Source organism: Canis aureus, chromosome 2 (assembly GCF_053574225.1).
Source record: "Canis aureus isolate CA01 chromosome 2, VMU_Caureus_v.1.0, whole genome shotgun sequence".
NCBI lineage: Eukaryota > Metazoa > Chordata > Mammalia > Carnivora > Canidae > Canis > Canis aureus.
In genome coordinates this window covers 66,603,325-66,625,242 of record NC_135612.1, presented here as the reverse complement: position 1 = coordinate 66,625,242, position 21,918 = coordinate 66,603,325, and positions in this window count along the sequence as shown.

Here is a 21,918-nt window from a genome sequence, read left to right as displayed (position 1 = left end):
AAGGAGAAGCAGGCTCCATGCAGGGATCCCGATGTGGGACTCAATCCCAGGACTCCAGGATCATGCCCTGAGCCAAAGGCAGATGCTTAACTGATGAGCCACCCAGGTGTCCCTCTGGGCTTTAGAATGATTTATCCTTTGATATAATTATGGAGAATGGATAAGGAATTCTAAAATTCTTCTTTCCTGCAGGGTATATCCCATTCTGCTTTTCATATTATGTGTATATAGCCTTACTTGTATAAATATGTTTGTTGTTGAGAGAGCTAAGGAGTTGAATCCTGGAAGGACAGGATTCTGAAGTGAATGCACACATGAAATGTGGATTTGATATAGAAGCTCATTATGCAACCAAACTAAAATTTACTTTGCAGGTAGCAATGAGTGAGACATTTTTTCAGACACAAAAAGACTCTAAAAGTTGACCTCCTTAAAGTCATTTTTGCTAAGATACCTGAAAATAACATTCCAGCAAAACCAAGAAGAAAGTGGAATCCAGGAGAGTGCAACCAAATTGGGAGAGCTAGTGAAGAAAATCCTAAAAATAGAGCTATGGAACAGGACTTGAAGGTATTTGGTGTGTGTTAAATAAAATGAGGGGGGGGGTTTGGGGTCAGAGGCCCCAAAGAAAAAAAGAGGTCTTGAGAGAACAGATGATACAATGATTTAATCAACCAATAAAACAAAAGGCTGTGTTTAAAACCAATAGTTTAAGAAAGAAAAATAAATAGACCAAAGCAAACCACAATGTGGAATAAAATAAACACTGAACAAGAAAGGAAATAAGCCATAGTTTATTGACTCTGTGATATTTACACAGTAATAATTATGGAAATGACCTATTGTTAACATTTAGAATCAAAGTATAGACAAAGCAAGAGAGGTGGCTGCAGATTAGGATGTAGTGATAGGGCAGCCCTGGTGGCCCAGTGGTTTAGTGCCGCCTACAGCCCAGGGCGTGATCCTGGAGACCCTGGATCGAGTCCCACATTGGGCTTCCTGCATGGAGCCTTCTTCTCCCTCTGCCTGTGTCTCTGCATCTCTATGAATAAATAAATAAAGTCTTTTTTTTTTTTAAAAAAGGATGTAGTGATAGCAATTTTGACATAGAAAAAAATACAGATCATGGAAGCTGGATGGTGGAAACAGAAGAGACTGGAGAGGGTAGGGGTGTCAGTATTCTTAGGCACATGAGGAGCCCAGAGGTACATTTATATTTGATGAATAAGAAGCAAAGTCTCAAGTACATTCATAAATTGAGGAAGAAAGCCATAGATGAAATGAAAACTGGGAGAAAGGGGTGAGAGAAGTGGATGGAGTCAAAGGAGCTAGATCTATATAACAACCACAGCAGATAAACCAGGAGAGAGCAATATAAAAACAGTAACTGGCTTTGCCTGTCTGCAGAGTGGGCCTAGAAGTAAGGATGGGTAAGGTAGGAATCGTTGCCTTCCATCATAAGCTCTATTTTGTATTTTTGGTCTTCATTTTTAAGCCATGTATATATATTACCACGGGAAATCTTTTTTTTTAAGATTTTATTTATTTATTCATTAGAGAGAGAGAGAGAGAGAGAGGCAGAGACACAGGCAGAGGGAGAAGCAGGCTCCATGAAGGGAGCTCGATGCCGGATTCCAGGATCACGCTCTGGGCTGAAGGCAGGTGCTAAACTGCTGAGCCACCCAGGGATCCCCAAGGGAAACCTTTTTTAAATGAAATTCAACAGGTTGAGCTCATTCAGGCTTCATGTTGAGAGGATAGTTCTGGAGTAGGATTCAAGGTAGGAGGATCTAAATGGTTGTCCACAGCTTCTGGCTGAAGATCAGGGAAGAGAGAGTATAGAAATGAGAACACCATCAACTTTTATGAAGAATACAGAAAGAAGCAAAAATGAGACATAGAGCACAGGAAATGAGAGATTTGTGTCTTGAATCAAACATATAAGGTTTGAGGTTGTTGTTAGTTTTGGGGCACTCTTTTTTGAAAACACCTCCACAGACCTGTTTATAAGCCACAGAAAGAGAAATTTTAGTATCATCAAGGGATCTCTAAAAAGAGAAGACCTCAAGGAACTCACTGATTGGAGTGAGATTTGTCAATACTCTATATAAACCTAGGAGTTACCGATGATTTCAGGGACCCAGAATCTGCTGACAGTGCAGACATACATTGGCTAGGTTCTGTAACTAAGCAACACCATGGGCAGGATTTAACAGGTCACAGTTATGAATATGTGCTTTGGTAAAACCAATTTCTCCACCAGGTTCTACTGACACTCCTCCCATGGTTCAGTCCATAGCAGCTCCTTCTTCAGTAGCCCTTTAGTCCCTCTGGTCCTTGGAGAAGGATAAGGTTACCAACTGTCCCAGTTTGCTTAGGACTGTCCAAGAGTTATATTAATAAAAGTCCAGGTCTAGGAAAACTACTCAGTTTCAGGAAAATGAGGAAGGTTGGCATCGTAGGAAGAATTCCAGGTAACTCATTATGTGAAGATTAATGCCATAAGGTGAAAATTTCTACCTTAGAAAGTACTTTTGGTTCCTTGTAATTTTATCTGATCCTGACCAGCCTATGCAGCAGACATGGTATGGTTTATGTACACCTCCATCTTACATAAGGGTCAGTTGAAGCCAAAGAGATCCATCATCAATGAATTACATAGACATCAATGCATTTGCTAGGCAGCCATGCACTTGGCTTGTCCATTTTGAACCCACCTGGTGGATTGAGACTTACTGTCACTCTAATTATAACTCCATCTTTAATGTCCATTGGTTCCTGGTTTGTCTTTTAAACTCACTTGGTTTCTTTTTCAGCCTAAGGCTAAAGCCATAATATTTAAGTTTGTACCTGAGCAGAAAAACGGTCAAAGATTATTTTATTAATCCTTTTTAATTGTCTGAACACCATACATATAAATGTGTGCATATATATGTATAAGTTTTTTTCCAGAAACGTAGAGATTAAAGTGTTAAAAGATCCCTTTTCCAGAGTCTTTATTAAATTTTATTTCCTCTCTTCTTTACCCACCCTTCTTCAGCAGAGATGTCACTCATTGAAAGACAGAAACTACAACAGAGAATATGGAGTCATTAGATTCAAATTAAATCTTAGAGAAAGTAAGAGAAGAATCTCTAAAAATTAGATGACAGGAACAGAAACACTATGGCAAAGACTGAGCTACACTCCCTGGCCTTCCCTAGAGCCTACTGTGGCCCCAAGGCTGAACTCCAGCCAGGCCAGGAGCCAAACACCTGGGGTACATCATCCTCAGTAATCCTCACAGTATACCTATGAGATTCATGGCAACTGCATTATAAAAATGAGGAATCTAAGTCTACCCCAAATTAAGTAATTTACAAAGATCCAAAATCAGCACATACAGAAGCAAGGAACTGATCTCAATATTAACAGATTAATAGGTTATCTATGTAGAAAATCAAAAGAATTTATGGACCACCTACTAAACACAACTGAAGAATTTAACAACATTGCTGGAAACAATGCCCCTACGGGCCAAATTAACCAATTAGGAAAGCAGTAGCATTTTCAATAGCAACACAAATTATAGAGTGTCTAGAAATTAAGCTAACATAAAATGTGCAAATTTTATTTAAAAAGTGTGAAAATATTATTGATATAAATTTTATCATTTTTAAAGATTTTATTTATTAGAGAGAGAGAGAGAGAGAGCAAGAGCAAGGGGAGGGGCAGAGGCAGAGGGAGAAGCAGACTCCCAGCTGAGCAAGGAGCCCAATGTGGGACTCTATCCCAGGCCCCCTGAGATCAGGACATGAGCTAAAGGCAGATGCTTAACCGCCTGAGCCATCCAGGAGCCCTGATATAAATTTTGAAAATTAGTTTGTTCTTGAACAATCTAAACCCAATACCAATTATGTTTCATTACACATGGGAGTTTATGAGAGAAAGCGGGAGACAGAAACAGAGACAGAAGGGATAAAAGCAGAGGCTGAGAGGAAAGCAGAAATTTGGTCCCTGTGTGATTGCACAACATTGATAATCAGGTCAGTTATTGCAAGGTTCAGCCTTTCTGCTCTTTGGCTGGAAGAGGAGTGAGGATGGGGTTCAGGACACATGTATGCAATGTGTGTAGTTGGGGCTACTTAGATGAAAAAAGTCCTCTTCAGAACCCAAGGGGCAAGTAGAAATCAAGTAAGTGGTGCATAAAATTGAGGCTTGCTAGATTTGTACCAGGACAGAGCAGTGCACCATGATTCCCCCATAGCCAGGGCTCTTGCCACTTAATTGGCCCATGGGGCAGACTTAGGTCCCCAGAGTTCCCCAGACCAGGTGTCAAAGAGAAGGCTTCTGACCTCCAGCCACACCCCACCATCAAAGCAGTTACTTTCCTGGGGAAGTTACTTTCCCCATCAAAGCAGTTATTTTTCCTGGAGAAGTGAGTTAATTTCTTGAATGCACCATGGAGACCATGACAGGAAGTAAGGTGAGGCTATGGGGAGAGTATCTGTGGGGTGGGGTCCTGTGATCAGTCTCTCCTCAGCAACAAACAAGATTGTTCTCTGTACTGTGAGGATTCTGTGAATGGCTCTTCTAGCTCTGCTCCCCTGAGACTACACTCCTATCTTGCTCCTAATGGAAAAGCTTTTCCATTTTTAGAGAGAACCTGCACACAGGACCCCCCAGGGTTGAAGTTCATGAGCTCTTTTGAGGTTTGTACGGTTGCCACACAACCCTTCTGTGTTCAAGAACATTTCAGTCAAAGGTGTTCAGAACAGGCATTCTGGGGAGTCCAGCTGTCACTATGAGTCTCCCTCACTGGGGGCCCTTATTAAAGCCCTGGGTTCTAAGAAACTGGCTACAATATTCTCCTCTGGCCACACTGACATGCTCTTATCAAGAATTCTAGTCATGAACAATTTGAATTTTATCCTAATTTTCATAAAGGAAATACATGGGCTCTATGAATCATGTAAGGCTCTGGAGGCAGAAAGCCCTGAATTTACCCCCTGGCTTTGCTCCTCAATGGCTATATGACAAAGGGAAGCTGCCTAATTCTTACAGCCTCAATGTCTTCAATTTTCAAAAGGAAAGCGTGGGTTTTATCTCAAACTATTGTCAAGGATATAAGATACTGTATCTAAAAGGATCTCATTATACAACTTTACTCTGATATTTATAGTATTGGCTCAGGTTTTAGATTTTTAATCCAGGATCCTTCATCATACCATTCTACCTCTCTGACCCTCAGTTTATTCATCTGAATAAATGGGATTAATATCATCTACCTCACAGTGGTGGATGTGAACATAAATTCAAATCATGCCATAGAAACTATAAAGGACTGACAAATGAACACCATTGCTATCAGCATTGGATTATAGATTTATTCTTAACATCCCTCCCTGAGAACCTAGTCACCTTCTTGACCCATACAAATCAGTCAAGAAAAAGTAAGTTGCCCCTTCTGCCCCCCTTGCCCACCTTGAGTTTTCACGGAAAAAAAGAGAGAGATTGAAACTGGCCTGGAGACTCTTTCATAAAACTTTTAAAAGTCTGGTGCTTTCTAATTTTCTTAGATGAAATACAGCAAGGTCAGCCTTTAAAACATTAAAAGTTTTTCTGTGCCTTCTTCACAGTGGAAAGACTATAATGAAATCTGACCAAATTACTTTTTAATTGACAAAGCAATAAATTAGTGAAAATGTATTCTTTCTGTATTACTGGATGGCTCTATTGTATATGGAAATGAATCATTTTGTGGTGCATTGGTTTGTCTTTTCTTATTGACCTTCTTCCTTTTCACAAATTTATAAAGATAGAAACACAAGGGTGAAGAAAAATATCAAGTCATATGTGAGTCCTGGAATAATGATTTGCCTTTGGATCAGATAAGAAAATCCCTGAGCTTTAATTCAACCTAAGACTGAAACATTTCAGAAATGATTTTCAATATTTTAAAAAAAATTATTATAAGACCTGACGATATTTAGGTAATAGCTAAGTGTCTCAAAGGGCCAATCAAGGATTATGGATAGCTATCATATGTGCCTGGATTATGAAGTATAAAAATGACAATGGCAAGATGATGTCATAATCATTCTGAATATTCGTGTAGCACTTTATATCTTATGAGTCACACTCGCATTTATCATCTAATTTGATCCTTCCAATAACCCTAGGGGGTTGCAGGGGAAATATTGCCATTCTCTTTTTACAGATAAGGAAACCAAGGCACAGATAAAGTTTCATGACTTGCTCAAGTATATACAGTCTAGAAAGTGACACAGTTAAGATTAAAATTAGGGAAAAAAAAGATTAAAATTAGGCTCTGTCTGACTCCAAAGTTCAAGGAGACAACTATGACCAAGTTCTTCCATTTTGCAAAGAAAACATGCAGAGGACCTCCTGGCATGAGATGAACTGCCTGGGATATTTCAAAACAGAATTCAGTATTCCAAAACTGAATATGATAATATCAATCTTAAGGACTCAACATGAATGAAGCCACACCCAAATGGTCAAAATACTAGTTTAAAATATTAGGGAAGAACTAACACTTTGGTTCAAGAACATTTCAAGAACAAAACGGGGACCAAAGTAACACATAGTCATTACAGCATAGGCTTTGCAAGATGAATGACTCAGAATTTGCTGGATATACTTTTAACACTTTACTTAAGTCTTCTGTAGTAAAATGAAAATACTGATTTCTACCTCATCTGTAAAATGAGGAAAATAATTCCTATCTCATGGAGTTAGTTGCTGGATCATAGGAGTTAATTTGTGCACACTTACAATATGGATAATTGCTGTGTCTCTTAAAGGATCATTCACATGAAGTAAGCCTGATGACTCATCTTTTCCCTACAATGGAAGACTGTGAAGCCCTCAGCTTGGCCCTTGGATGCTGTGTCTCAATGTACTCAAGTGACAGAGAGCATTGGCATCTACCTACATGCAACTGAAAAGTCTGTAGTCTCCAGAGTCTAAGACACCTTATTAGGAATATAGGCAGTTCCTATAGAGAGGTAAGTTAGTGCTATGTGGTAGAGATCTTGGTGCCAGACTGGGAATTGGGCTCCACTCTGCAAGCCACTGAAGGTTTTAGAATGAGGGGATGACGTTCTCCAACCTATGTTTCAAGATCCATTAGGCAGGCACCTTAAAAGGGAGAGGAACCCATTGAAAATTAATTGAAGGACTCCACCCCTTTAAAAAAAGAAACTACAAGCCCCAATGGAGTAATTTTTCCCCTACACTTCACAACATCAAACCAAGACTTAATTTACAGTTTTAACCTATCCCAAGAATGTGACCTTTTAAAAGTCAATCTGAAATTTCTTGATCAGCACTTGTGAGGCCATCTGTGTGTCATAAACTCTCCCCTTGACTTCCCCCCAAAAGGATGGCCTCAAACAATTCTTTCTTTTCTTTTGCTAATAATGTCCTTGCCCAACCCTCCTGCCTATAATTTTTTTTTTTTTTCATTCCAAATAAGCCTCAGAGCATCTCTCTATTTGTTGGATGAGATGCTGCCTGGTTAAAAGTCAATTAGATATTCAAATTTAGTTTGTTGTTGTTTTTTTTCATTAACAAACTCTAAGGGAGAGAAGTCAGCCATATAGCCCTAGATTTACCACTCAGAGAGGCAGCTAGTCACCGTGGGCCACTTAGGCTTGGACACAACTCAAAGCTGGGCTCACTATTAGAATTTTATTTTTTTAAGCATTTGTTTGATTATAGTTCAGCCCTTCTGACCAGGTGCTATACAAAGTCACCAGTTCCACACCAGTTTGTGGTAGTTTATAAATATTGATTTTTAATACCTGCTCTTGTTCTTTGTATCCATCTGAAGGTGATTAAAATCCTATCTGGTTTCTCTGGGACTCAGACATCAATACCTTATCAACATAGCTCTCTGCTGGCATCACTGGCTCTTTCACAGACTTGGTCTTTCTTTTGTGCCAGAAAGGCATTCATGAGGGACTCCATCTACTTCACCCCTGCTCTCTCTACCTTTGATACCCCAGTGCATGCATGCCTTGATTCGTTTTTTTTTTTTTTTTTTTAACTCTCTTAGCTCAAGACCTGTCTTTTTGAACCCTATTTGGCTCTCTTGCTACTCCAGGATTTCTTTTCAGTTCTCTGTATTCACACTTTTTTTTCTCTTCTTTTTTTCTTGTGTAGTTATTGCTTGCTGGAATTCATTATCTCTGGGTACAGAATCATTTATCCACTACGCATCCTTTCTTCCCTGTTGAAGTTCACTCAATGTTACCTTTATTTCCCCGATTCTGCTCTGCTGCAATCTGACTTTTCATTATTATTCTTATCAGCAGTCTGTTATTTACAGAGTGGAGAAATAAGATAAGCTCCTTCTAATATAGATGGGACACAAGCAATGTAGCTGGGAATAAGAAATGTAAAAGGGAAGTTGGAGTTACAAAACACAGAGCTCAAGGGGCTTCTGATTGCCACATGAAAAGTGGATCCTAGAGAGGATTTGGGGTAGAGAAGCAGACTGTGGCTGATATAGCTATCTTCCCAAAGAGGGGGAGACAAAATAATAATTGTCGATCATCCACTCAGTGCTGAGTGCCGTGTGAAATCCCATGAATGCATCGTCTCATTTATTCTTCACCCAAGATTTTGTGGTGGTATTAGACAGACCTTGTAGGGTAGAAAGTGAGAAGGGAAGAGGTTGAGTTATTACCCGTCTGGAGCAGAGCCTGCACACAAGCTTAAAGATTGTAAAGATGTAAAACATTCATGTACAGCTATTTGGCTATATGTCAAAAGGGTTAAAAGCTTACATCGGTTAATCCCATATTTTTAGGTCTTGGAGTCCATCATAAAGAAATATTTTAAGATCCAGGCAAATATTTAGGTATAGACTGCTCATGGGACTGCATTTGTAAGAGGGAGAATGCTATCACAGCTATATGTCTGCAGCAACGGTAAAGTAAATAATGGCATAGCCAAACAGAGAAATCTTATGAAGACACTTCAAATGACATTTCAATGCTGGTATGAAAAACTGAAAAATCCCGGGAAGCCTGAATGGCTCAGTGGCTGAGTGTCTGCCTTTGGCTCAGGTCCTGATCTGGGGTCCCAGGATTGAGTCCTACATCAGGCTTCCCACAAGTAGCCTACTTCTTCCTCTGCCTTGTGTTTCTGTTCTCTCTGTGTCTCTCATTAATAAATTTTAAAAACCCTTAAAAATTGGAAAATTCTTATGTAAAAGATTTGGAAGTATAAAAATTAGACATGCATATGTATTTGCAATTGAAAAAAATTAAAAATTGCAAATAAAAATTTAATATTTTTCATCTCAAATTTCCTTCCTTAGGTTTATAATAAATAAAATAGTTTACTTCATTTTAAATAATACTTACTTTTATTCCAGAAACTTGAAAAAGACATCAAAGTGAAAAGGGTGGATGGAAATGAAAGCTCTAACCATGCCTTATTTAGTTTTCTTTAATCTTCATAACATGAGATAGACAAATGTCTACATGTATCACTTTCTGATTTATGATTCTCAGGTTGGATATTTTGGGAAATGGATTCAAAGGAAGAGGAGAGAAAAATTTAACAATTTTAGTGCATAGAGATGACCACCATTAACCTTTCATAATGGTCCAAATAACTGTTCATTGCATCGTTTTCCATCGCAGAAATGTGGCTCGCTATGCTGATAGTTTAGCAAAAGAACAAAAAAACTGAATCAACACAGGATTAGCAATAAAAGATTGGTGCTCAGAAGATGTTTGTGCTTACCCCTAACTTGTACTCTTATTACATTGCCAACATTATCATCTATCTCATGCACTGGATTATAAAGTCCCTTATATAAATATTATACATATTTTGCTTACAGGTGTAGACATAAACTCTAGAATAATACCTGGCATTTAGTAGGCAATCAAAACATATAGTAAATGGCATAGGAGAATTTGTCCCTGCATGGTTTATTTATATTCAGATTTTTTTAATGACTCAGTTAATTCAAATATATTCCAGTCACAGATAATGAAAATGGCCATATGTAGCTCAATGCTACCTTCTTTAGTGAGAGAGAAAAGCAAAATTAAATATGGTTTATTTGACAATTTTTCTGGCACTGTGTCTCAAACTTTTGGCCACAGTTAAATGATGGAAAAGACAATATTAATAATTTTTTAGATTCTTTTACATTTTCTATTTTAGTTTTTTAAATTTTTGTCTTTTTTAAATTTGAATCTGGGATACCTGGGTGGCTCAGTGGTAAAGCATCTGCCTTTGGCTCAGGGCATGATCCTAGATTCCCGGAATTGAATCCCACATCAGGCTCCTGCATGGAGCCTGCTTCTCCCTCTGCCTATGTCTCTGCCTCTCTCTCTCTCTCTGTATCTTTCATGAATAAATAAATAAAATCTTAAAAAATAATAATAATTTTAATTCAATTAGCCAATATATAGCACATCATTAGTTTCAGATGTAGTTTTCAATAATTCATCAATTGCATATAACATCCAGTGTTCATATAATTTTTTAAATGATATGAAGGACATTAAAAGTAAAGTTTGCTTATTAAGGAACACAGTCGGGCAGCCCTGGTGGCTCAGAGGTTTAGCACCGCCTTCAGCCCAGTTGGATCCTGGAGACGTGATCCTGGAGATGCAGGATGGAGTCCCACGTTGGGCTCCCTGCATGGAACCTGCTTTGCCCTCTGCGTGTCTCTGCCTCTCTCTCTCTCTCTGTCTCTCTCTTTGTCTCTCTCTCTCTGTGTCTCTCATGAATAAATAAATAAAATCTTAAAAAAAAAAAAGGAACACAGTCACTCACATCATTGAAAGACAAAAGCAAAAAAGGACCAAGTTTTTCCTCAAGAGAGGAGCACTCTAAAAAACATGACCTTGATTATTATAGAATTCGGGGTATATATGAAGCAAGGGAAGGTCCACAAGTTTGAGTGTTTTTTTAGATTTTATTTATTTGTTCATGAGAGACACAGAGAGAGAGGCAGAGACAAAGGCGGAAGGAGAAGCATATTCCCTGAGTGGATCCTGATGTAGGACTTGATTCCAGGACCTCAGGATCATGATCTGAGCCAAAGACAGATGCTCAACCACTGAGCCACCCAGGCACCCTGGTCCACAAAGTTTTTAAAACCACAAGTTTTCCATTATAGTGTTTTATTTTTTGTTTCCAGCTGTATTGAGGTATAATTCACAAATTATAAAATATTTAAAGTGTACAATATGATGATTTATGTATACATTTTGAAAGAATTTCCCCCTACATAAACTATATTAACACATCCATCACCTGACATATTTACCTCCTTTTTTTTTTGTGGTGAGAACATTTAAGTTATAGTCTTTTAGAAAATTCCAATTGTATAATAGTTATTGACTATAGTCTCCATGTTCTGCATTGGATCCTCAGAACATATACATCTTTTTAAAAAAAGTTTTTATTGATTTATTTGAGAGAAAGAGAGAAAGCATGGGAATGGAGCAGAGGTAGAGGGGGAAGCAGACTCCACACTGAGTGTGGAACCAATGATGGTGCTCAATCCCATGACTGTGAGATCATGACCTGAGCTGTAATCAAGAGTTAGATGCTTAATGGACTGAGCCACCCAGGCACCCCAGAACCTATTCATCTTGTAACTGAATGTTTGTATCCTTTTACCAACATCTCCCCATCTCTGTAACCCTTCAGATTCTGGCAACCACCTTCTACTCTCTATTTCTATGAGTTTAACTTTTCATTTTTATTTTTTTGTATTCTACATATAAGTGATACCATGCAGTATTTGTCTTTTTCTGCCTGGCTTATTTCACTTAGCATGATATCTTTCAGGATTATCCGTGTTATCACAAATGACAGAATTTTCTTCCTTTTAAGGCTAAATAATATTCCATAATATTCCATTGTGTGTGTATATATATATATATATTATATATATATATATGAAGATTTGGGTTTATATAGAAATATATATTATAAATATATATAAACATACAAATATATTTCTCAATATACATATTTCTATATAAATCCATCCACCAATGGACACTTAGGTTGTTTCTATGCCATTATGCTATTTCTAATTTTGATTTGTCTACTAATTCAGGCAAATCATTATAAGTGATTTTTTAAAATTTATTTATTTTTATTTTTTATTTTTTTTAATTTTTTATTTATTTATGATAGTCACAGAGAGAGAGAGAGAGGCAGAGACATAGGCAGAGGGAGAAGCAGGCTCCATGCACCGGGAGCCCGACGTGGGATTCGATCCCGGGTCTCCAGGATCGCGCCCTGGGCCAAAGGCAGGTGCCAAACCGCTGCGCCACCCAGGGATCCGATTTTTTAAAATTTAAATTCTATTTGCCAACATATAGTACATCATCAGTTTCAGATGTAGTGTTCAATGATTGTGTATAATGCCCAGTGCTCATCACATCATGCACCTGCCTTAATGCCTGTCACCCGGTTACCGCAAGGCCCCACTGACCCTTCAGTGACTCTCGTTTGTTTCCCAGAGTTAAGAGTTTCTCATGGTTTGTCTTCCTCTCTGATTTTTCCCCACTCAGTTTCCCCTCCTTCCCTTATGGTACCTTGCTCTGTTTCTTATATTCTGCATGTGAGTGAAATATGATAATTGTCTTTCTCCAATTGACTTATTTCACTCAGCATAATACCCTCCAGTTCCATCCTTATTGATGTAAATGGCAGGTATTCATCTTTTCAGATGGCTGAATCATTAAGTGACTCTTAAAGTCATTTTTACTATGTATTTCTGAGTCTTTGCACAATAATATTTTCAAGTTAATTTGAAAATGTTTCTATTGTTTTCCAATATAAATGACAGGTTGGCTAATACAACATTCTTTGGAAACCATATATTTTCTCCAAAATCTTTAAGACTTGTTCCTTTGTCCTCTAACATTTAGTGATGTAGTAAAGTCTGAGAATAGGGATGCCTGGGTGGCTCAGTGGTTGAGCATCTGCCTTCGGCTCAGGGAGTGATCCCAGATCCAGATCAAGTCCCACATCAGGCTCCTTGCAGGAAGCCTGCTTCTCCCTCTGCCTGTGTGTCTGCCTCTCTCTCTCTCTCTCTCTGTGTCTCTCATGAATAAATAAATAAAATCTTAAAAAAATAAAAGTAAAGTCTAAGAATACTCAATTTTATCAGTGCTTCCTGAGGAGTTGTAAGATTTTTTTTTTTTTTTTGCTTTAATCATGTTACTCTAGTAGTGCCCAGAATATGGTCTTTTTGTTTTGTATTAACATTTTCAAGCTCTACATTGAGGCCTTTTAACTTTAGGATCTTGAAAAGAAATACATAATTGATTTTTCTTCTCTTTAACTGATCTTGTTTTTTCTCCAAAAAACTATCTAGGAATTTTAAGTTGATTTCCATTATCTATTTTCCATACTTAGCATCTTTTCTGTATCTTACTCTACATGCAAATAAAATATTTCATATTCCAACTATCACCCTTTAATTCTACCATATTGTTTTTCATCTCTTATGATTTGGTGTTCTTATTTCAGGGGATGTATTCTGGCAGAAATCTCTTGGGACACCTGAGTGGCTCAGCAGGTGAGCATCTGCCTTTGGCTCAGGTTGTACCCCGGGATCTGGGTTTGAGTCCCACAGCGGGCTCCCTGTTGGAAGCCTGCTTCTCCCTCTGCCCCTCTCTCTGTGTCTCTCATGAAGAAACAAACAAAATATTAAAAAAAAAAAAAGAAATCTGCTTCACTGAGTTCCAAAATGAATGAATTAAAAACATAAAATAGTTCCCTTCATAAGTAATTTTCAGAGATTATTCAAAGTATTGAATGAAAGTATTTCCTTTACTTTGTTTTGCAGTATATTTTTTTCATGATCCTTAAACTATTACTCCAATCATTGCACATTTCATATTTTATTACAATTGCCCAATTTTTTGAAGAATTCATTTTATCCATTTTTGAAAGACAGATATCCACCCAAACTCAGCATTTGACAAAATAAATGGTGAGCATCTTCCAACCATTTCTGTCTGGGTGCTAATCATATTCCCTTTCAAGATCAAGAGGAGGCTATCTTATTACTCAGTCCTATAAATAGCATTTAAAGGATTTTCACCCAGAAGATCTTCTTGTATGAAATGTAACCATTTCCTCCCCTACTACTCCTCTTAAGATGGAATCAACTATTGCTAGCAACATACAAATCCCTATCCAAATTTTTAAATGTTTTTTTTAATTTTTTTATTTATTTATGATAGTCACAGAGAGAGAGAGAGAGAGAGGCAGAGACACAGGCAGAGGCAGAAGCAGGCTCCATGCACCGGGAGCCCGACGTGGGATTCGATCCCGGGTCTCCAGGATCACGCCCTGGGCCAAAGGCAGGCGCCAAACCGCTGCGCCACCCAGGGAGCCCCCAAATTTTTAGATGCATTGTTTCTGCTTTGTATTTTCTGAATAGGGAGCTGCCAATTGGAAAACATGGTGAGAAACCACAGAACAGTGACAATAATGCAGTTTCCTGATGGCTACAAAACAAACCACACCTTTGAAAGATCTCTGTAGTAAGGGGGCTCTTACATAGTAACATTTTTTTTTTTCTGATTTCTGAGTCAATGGAAATTTGACATTGAATCCAAGCATACTGAGACTAAAACTCACTTCTTTTATAATAAAATTGGCAGAGAATTTGGGCTTAGGTTTGCAGCCAAGTGGGCTTGCTACCATTTTCCCCTGAATTTGACAGACCTAACCAGTTCCCTGTAGAGAGGGAAAACTCATGCCTTCACCTGTTGGTGCCACTTCTTTAAGACCTAAGGCTGATAGAAGGACAGAGCTTGTGCTTCCCATGGGGAGGATTGAATAAGAGGAACTCAGAGTGTAAGATCCTGAAGATGGCTCATCCTAGAAATGGGAAGAGAGCAGGATAAATGTTCCCACTTGAATAGGGAAATATTTTGCAACTGGTACCACGGAAATAGAACATCATTTTCATGCTTTAATTCAGTTCAACAGGTTAAATAGTTAATGAAATTTTATCTCAGATTCTGAGATAAGGTTGGTATTTTTTTTTAAGATTTTTTTATTTATTCATGAGAGACACAGAAAGAGAGGCAGAGACACGGGAGGGAGAAGCAGGCTTCCAGGGGGGAACCTGGAAGCCGGGGATCACGCCCTGAGCCAAAGGCAGACACTCAACCACTGAATCACCCAGGTGTCCCAGGCTGGTAAGTTTTTAAAACAGCATATCATCTTTCTCCTGTGCTTAGGAAACTTTATTAGGAATTTAGGAAGGTTATTGGCAGGGAAACTAGCCTGACTCTATTTTTTTTTCTTTCATACCTTTTATTTTTCCAGATTTTCTACAAGGAACATATTGGTTAGGATCAGAAAATAATAACAATTAATAAGCAAGTAATACATAAATGTTGACTTCAAAAATAGCATTAGTCTTAAGTTCAATATGTTCCCCTGTATACTGTATGTTATTTTATATATATTTGTCTACTCAGGCTGTCATAACAGAATACTACATCTTGAGTGGCTTTAACAATAGACATTTATTTTCTTACACTTCAGGAGGCTAGAAATCCATATCAAGATGCTAGTAAATTTGATTTCTGGTGAGGGCTATTTTCCTTGACTGTAGGTAGCCACCTTCTTGCTGTGTTCTCTCATGGCCTCTCCTCTGTGCTCATGTAGAGGAAGAGAGATCTCCAGCATCTCTCCTTCTTCTTTTTTTTTTTTTAAGATTTTATTTATTTATTCATGAGAGACACAGAGAGAGAGCGAGAGGCACAGACACAGGCAGAGGGAGAAGCAGGCTCCATGCAGGGAGCCCGATGTGGGACTCAATCCCGGGTCTCCAGGATCAGGCCTTGGGCTGAAGGCAGTGCTAAACCGCTGAGCCACCCGGGCTGCCCCTCTCTTTCTTCTTATAAGAGCACCAGTCCTTAGGTTGATGAGGGCCCCACCTTTATGATCTTATTTACCTTTAATTACCTCCCTAAAGGCCCTACTTTCAAATATCGTCATACTGTGGGTTAGGGCTTCAACACATCAACTTTGTGGGGAGACAATAAAGTCCGTAATATTGTAATACTAATTTACTTTGAAATCACTGTGAAGAAAAAGTTTTATCAAATAAGCATTCTTCCCAGTTTTGTGTAGTAAACAGAATTTCCCTGAACATAATCCAAATTAGTGTTTTTCTTAAGTTCACACATTCTATAACCAAAGAACAAATTCTTGAAAATGTCAGATACACAGATGCCTAGGTGGCTTAGCTGGTTGAGTGTTGGACTCTTGGTTTTGGTTCAGGGCATGATCTCAGGGTCATAAGATTGATCCTCACTTCCAGCTCCACACTCAGCTTAGAGTCTTCTTAAGAATCTCTCTCTCCCTCTTCCCTTGTCCCCTCTTGCTCGCTTTCTTTGTCTCTCTCAAATAAATAAATAAATCTTTTTAAAAAAGTGTCAGATACCTAGTAAAAGTCCTGTGTCCTTTGCCAGCTTCCTCTTTAGAGTAAAAGTAGTGGTAAGGTCAGGTAGTTTATCCCACAAACTACTGATAACCTTCACTATCAAATATTGTAATAACTTTCAATGAAGTTTGACAAGTATTTTTTCCTAAAGATGTCTAGATATAAGATTCATTAACACTTTAATGAAAGCCAATACTATTAAAGCAGAGATAATCTTGAATAGTTATAAAATTAAGTATTTAAAACTATATAGACTATAATTATTTAAAACTATGTTTTGAACAAAACATAGAATTTGAAAAGTGTTGCAATATGTTAAACAAAATTTAAATTGTAGCTTGGGAAGTGTTATACTTAGTAAATACTATGGTGGTGATAGTTTATATTGCTGTTTCTTTACTTTTCACCTGGCAATGTGTTCTAGATGCATTAAAATATATTAATTATATTACAAAATAATTAATTTAACATTTCTATCCATATTTATTTTACTTTTTAAAGATTTTATTTATTTATTCACGAGAGAGACACATACACAGAGAGAGAGAGAGAGAGAGGCAGAGACACAGGCAGAGAGACAAGCAGGCTCCATGCAGGGAGCCTGATGTGGGACTTGATCCCGGGACTCCAGGATCATGCCCTGGGCCGAAGGCAGGAGCTAAACCACTGAACCACCCAGGGATTCCCCTCTATCTATATTTAAATGTTAACAAACAAAACTCTGAAAAAAAGAGAGGCTCTTATACGAGTTAGGATGTGTGTTCTGTTGCTAGTAACAGATATATGAAATAATAGTGGCTTAAAACGAGTAAGGCTTTATATTTCTGTCACAAAATATCAAGGTCAGATGTGTCAGTTCATGGCCAACATGATGCTATCAGAGACCTAGACTTCTCTGTCTTCTGACTCTGCTGTCCTTAAAACCTGGGTTTTCATCTTTAAGGTTTCTTCATGAGTTTTAGATTTATATTCATGTTTCAAGAAGGAAGAAAGAAGAATTGGGAAGAATGACGTTTGCCAGTTGAGTAAATATCTTTGAACAACTTTCTACTTCTACATCATTGACCTTCTCTATTTGCAAAGGGCTTGAGAATTGTCATACAGCTGGCTTCATCAACACAATCCAGAGGTGGTTTGATTAGACATGAAAATAGGTATTGGGTAGGCAACATACAGAGTCTGCCACAGCTCTTAATCATCTTTTATTCAGTATGACGGCACTTCATACTATGAATATATAGCTAAATGCATTGAATGACATTCTAGTCAACAAATATTTTAAAGTTCTAGTTATTAAAAAAAAAAAAAAACAACCTAAAACTTGTAAAGAGATTCTCAACATGCTCTGTATCTAGTTGGCAGTTCCATAAACGCTGCTTCACTAGTTGGGCATTGGCGAAATTTGAGGCAGAGCAGATCAATTCTTGATTTCTTTATTAATTCTCTAAACATACATTTAGAACCTGTTATATTTAGATATTATGCATTTGTGTTGTTTTACAGGTTACAAAGAATTTTTTATCTATGTTTTCCTATGTAAACCTCACATAACAGCAACAAGTAGGAAGCAGCCATCTTTTTTCATGCTATACATGACAGCATTGAGGAACAAGAATGTTAAATAAAAAGTGCAATCCATAAAAATTAGTGTGGGTCAAATCCAAGATTTGAACTAGGGAATGTTATCTCCTGTGAAATTTCTACTCTCCTGGCCTTAGAAATTGGGCTCTGTTGCTACTTAGAGGACCAAGACTCTTTCTCTCTTTCAAACCTGGGATATATGTAGATCAGATCTCAGATGAGTTTCTTGGGCACCTGTTTAGCCTTCATATAAACATTTGAATATAACCATTTGAGTTCATCTAAAGTGATATTTTTAATTGAAATACAATTGGCATATAACATAATATTAGTTTCAGTTGTACAACCTAATTATTCCATATTTGCATATATTGCAAAATGATCACTACAGTAGGTCTAGTTAACATCCATTACCATACAGAGTGACATTTTATTTTTCTTGTACGAAGAACTTTTAAGATCTAATCTCTCATCAATTTCTGAATATACATACAATAGTATTAACTATTGTTATCATGCTGTACATTACATCCCCAGGACTTATTTTGTAGCTGGAAGTTTGTACCTTTTGACCACCTTCACACATTTCACCCCCTCCACCCTTTGCCCCCCCCCACCTTCAGCAGCTACCAATGTGTTCTTTGCATCTATAAGCTTGTTTGCTTGTCTTAATTCCACATATAAGTGAGATCATGTGGTATTTGTCTTTCTCTGTCTGATTTCACTAAGGATATTGCCCTAAAAGTCCACCCATGTTATTGCAAAAGACGATATTTCCTTCTTTTTTACAGCTGAGTACAATATTCTATTATATATAAATATACATGCAATATATACTATATTTTTGTAGTTTATTCAAGTATTTTTTTATTAACTATGGGCAACCAATTGTTACAGGGGATATAAAGATAGAAAAGGCATTCTCTTACCCTAAAGGCAGAATATTGGAAAGAAATAACACACTTAATTAAATAATTTTAACACAAGACAACTATTATTATATGTACTATAATAGGAGTGCTTAAAGATGTTTGGAGTCTAAGAAATTGCAATTTATTGAATATCTAATACAATGACTTACAAAGAATAGGCATTCAATATTTGTGTCCTGAACACACAAGAAATAAGTAGATGGTTCAAAAACAGTAGAATGTAATTTTTATGGATATGGTCTCTGAAGTTTAACAGCTATGAACCCATGTCTCTTAATAAAGGGGACCCCTGCAATCCTTTAGACAAGAGAGAGACAGATAAAGAAAAGACTCTTTTCCCAACTTAACACAACTGGTGGGCATTTCTTAAGGAGAAAAGATTCAGATAAAGGAGAGATTCAAATATGTTGAAATTGAGAGACGAGTATAGCAAATGAATACGAGGGCATCCCATGAGAATGGGCAAGAAAATAAAGATGCAAGTTTGGCAAAGATTGAGAAGAAATAATTTAAAATATATGAAAGGAACCAAAGAGAACAACATCACAAGTGCCAAAGAAAGAGATGGTGTCAGAGGGAGCTTGTCAAACTGGAGCCTCAACCAAATGTAAAGAAATGCATGAGAAAGCTGAGGTTGTAAATTTAAACTACCTTTGTAAGAAGTTTGTTGATGAAGAAAGGAGGAAGAAAGGGACATACAGCCTAGAATGTCTATAAGCTGGTAGAAAGCAGCTCTCCTGAATATGTTGAAGCTTAGATCTCTTATCAAATAGCCACTTGTATATTCTGTCTTTGTATTGTTTTGATAAAATTTGTTGGTATCTTACTTGAGAAAATTGTCTTGAGAGTAAAGAGCAAGACATGAACCCAGTCAAGATAATGAAAAATTGATGCTCTATTTCTAGAATCTATGATTCAATAGATATGGTGCTCATCAACACAATTAGATGCCAGGAGTCTGACAAATCCATGAAAGACTTATTTCTTACAGTGATAAGCCCTTTCTTGGTTTTTATCAATCATTTTCAATTTTACTCCCAATGTTTTCTGTCATAGTCAAACAAGGAAAGTTGGTCTCATGTATGACACAACAGGACTTTTCTTGATCTCTCTTTTGAACCAAATTATTCTGAGCCATGGACACTGAGCTTGTTTTATCTCCATGGTCCTTTTGGGATGAGCAAAGAAAATGAGTTTCATTTGACAGAGAGAAAGAATATAAGACACAAGCAGAAAGAGCCACACGGAAGAGGGATATTAGGTATTTTACTGATCTTTCTTTTTCTTTTAATTAGTTTTAGTGGATGTGGCATAGCAATGGAATTGCGGTGTGCACTCGAACTTGAGCTATTGTTTAGTGGAGCATATACACTGTGACAGATGTTTCCTGTGCGTTTATTGTTGCATATAATACTTCTAACACCACCTTTTCTCCCATTTATAGGTGAAATTTAAGTAAAATATCCAAGAATTCAGAGGTAGTGAATAGAAAAATTAGGATTGAAGCTGGATCTGTTTAAAATGAAAGCCTGCTCATTACATCTTGTTGATTTTTCCTTTCCTCCAGAGAAGAAATGCTTTATAAAGGATTCATAGATACTTTAAGCATTTTCCAAAACAATTATTTTGCAAACAAAAACAATTTTTGCTGTGTTAATAAACTTTCCTGAATATTTTTATGAGGGATTATGAGGGGTTTTATTAAAATGGAAGTTTTCATTATAATTTAACACATGCCTTGAAGCTACTGGGAAATACTTTGTCAGCTCTCTAGGAACTGCTGAGGTTCTATTTTTGAAGTGAGTATAATACCATTCTATTTTTCTTTGTTTAATTTTGTGATTGCCAGTGTCTACAATATCTTATATTAAGAAATTGAAAATTTCCAGCATATTATAGCTATGAAAATATGTTCTTACCACTTTAAGGAGTGGACCTTTTCATAGTGGCCCTTTTCATAGTGGTTTCCACATGTCGGGAATCTTTAGTTGAGACTGTGTACTCGACTGATGTAGAAAAAATAATCTCTTCAAAGTCCATTCCTATTATAACTTTTGTTCTGAATCTGCAGTCTGCTCACAATGTTCAAGCAGATGTCTCTCTCTGATTACTCTAATAGAGATTCCCGGAATTAACCGTAACACCACCTGCATTGGGTCGCCACTCCAGCTCCTCAGCACCACCTACTTCAAAATACCCGGCAGAATGCATGATGCATGGACTGCACATACTTGATATTGAAATGAGCTGAAGCAATGCAATGTTAAAGAAGACAACTATGTACACAGGCAGTACAAGAATTCATCAGGAAGTAAGTCACACTAAATTTAACCTCTGATCCACTTGCCAGGAATACTATTAATTTTATATTTAGGCTTATGATTTCCTGCTTTCACATTGTCTGTTTCCTTTTATTTCTCCCTCCCACTGCCCATTTCTCTTTTCTTTTTCATCTTTCTCTTCTTTCCTTCCTTTCTTACCTCTCTTCATTTCATCCTTCAATAATGTACTCTCCCACCTTGTACTGAACACTCATTTTATTAATTTTATATCATTCCCATTACACCTTTGAAATATGAGAATTTCCCAGCTTTCATGATGAAGATACTTTGCTCCAAAATTTAAGTAGCTTACTCAAGATAACACAGCTCATAAGTAACAGGGTTATTTAAACTTTGAATCAAAATCATGTTTCTACAGATATGAAAGAACATAAAAGTGGTTTCTTTTCCCCGTGAAACTGGCTGAATGGTGATCTCTGCCAGTGTAGGATCTCAGAGTTTCTTTATGGCTTCAAGGTTTTCTTTCTCTATTTTCCTATTTAGCTGAGTAACACTGGTAGACCACAAAGACTGACATTTTCCCTCTGGCTCATTAAGTATGAAGAAGCTTAAATAGAGATCATGGATTTTCCTTCCTTGAAACAAATGCATC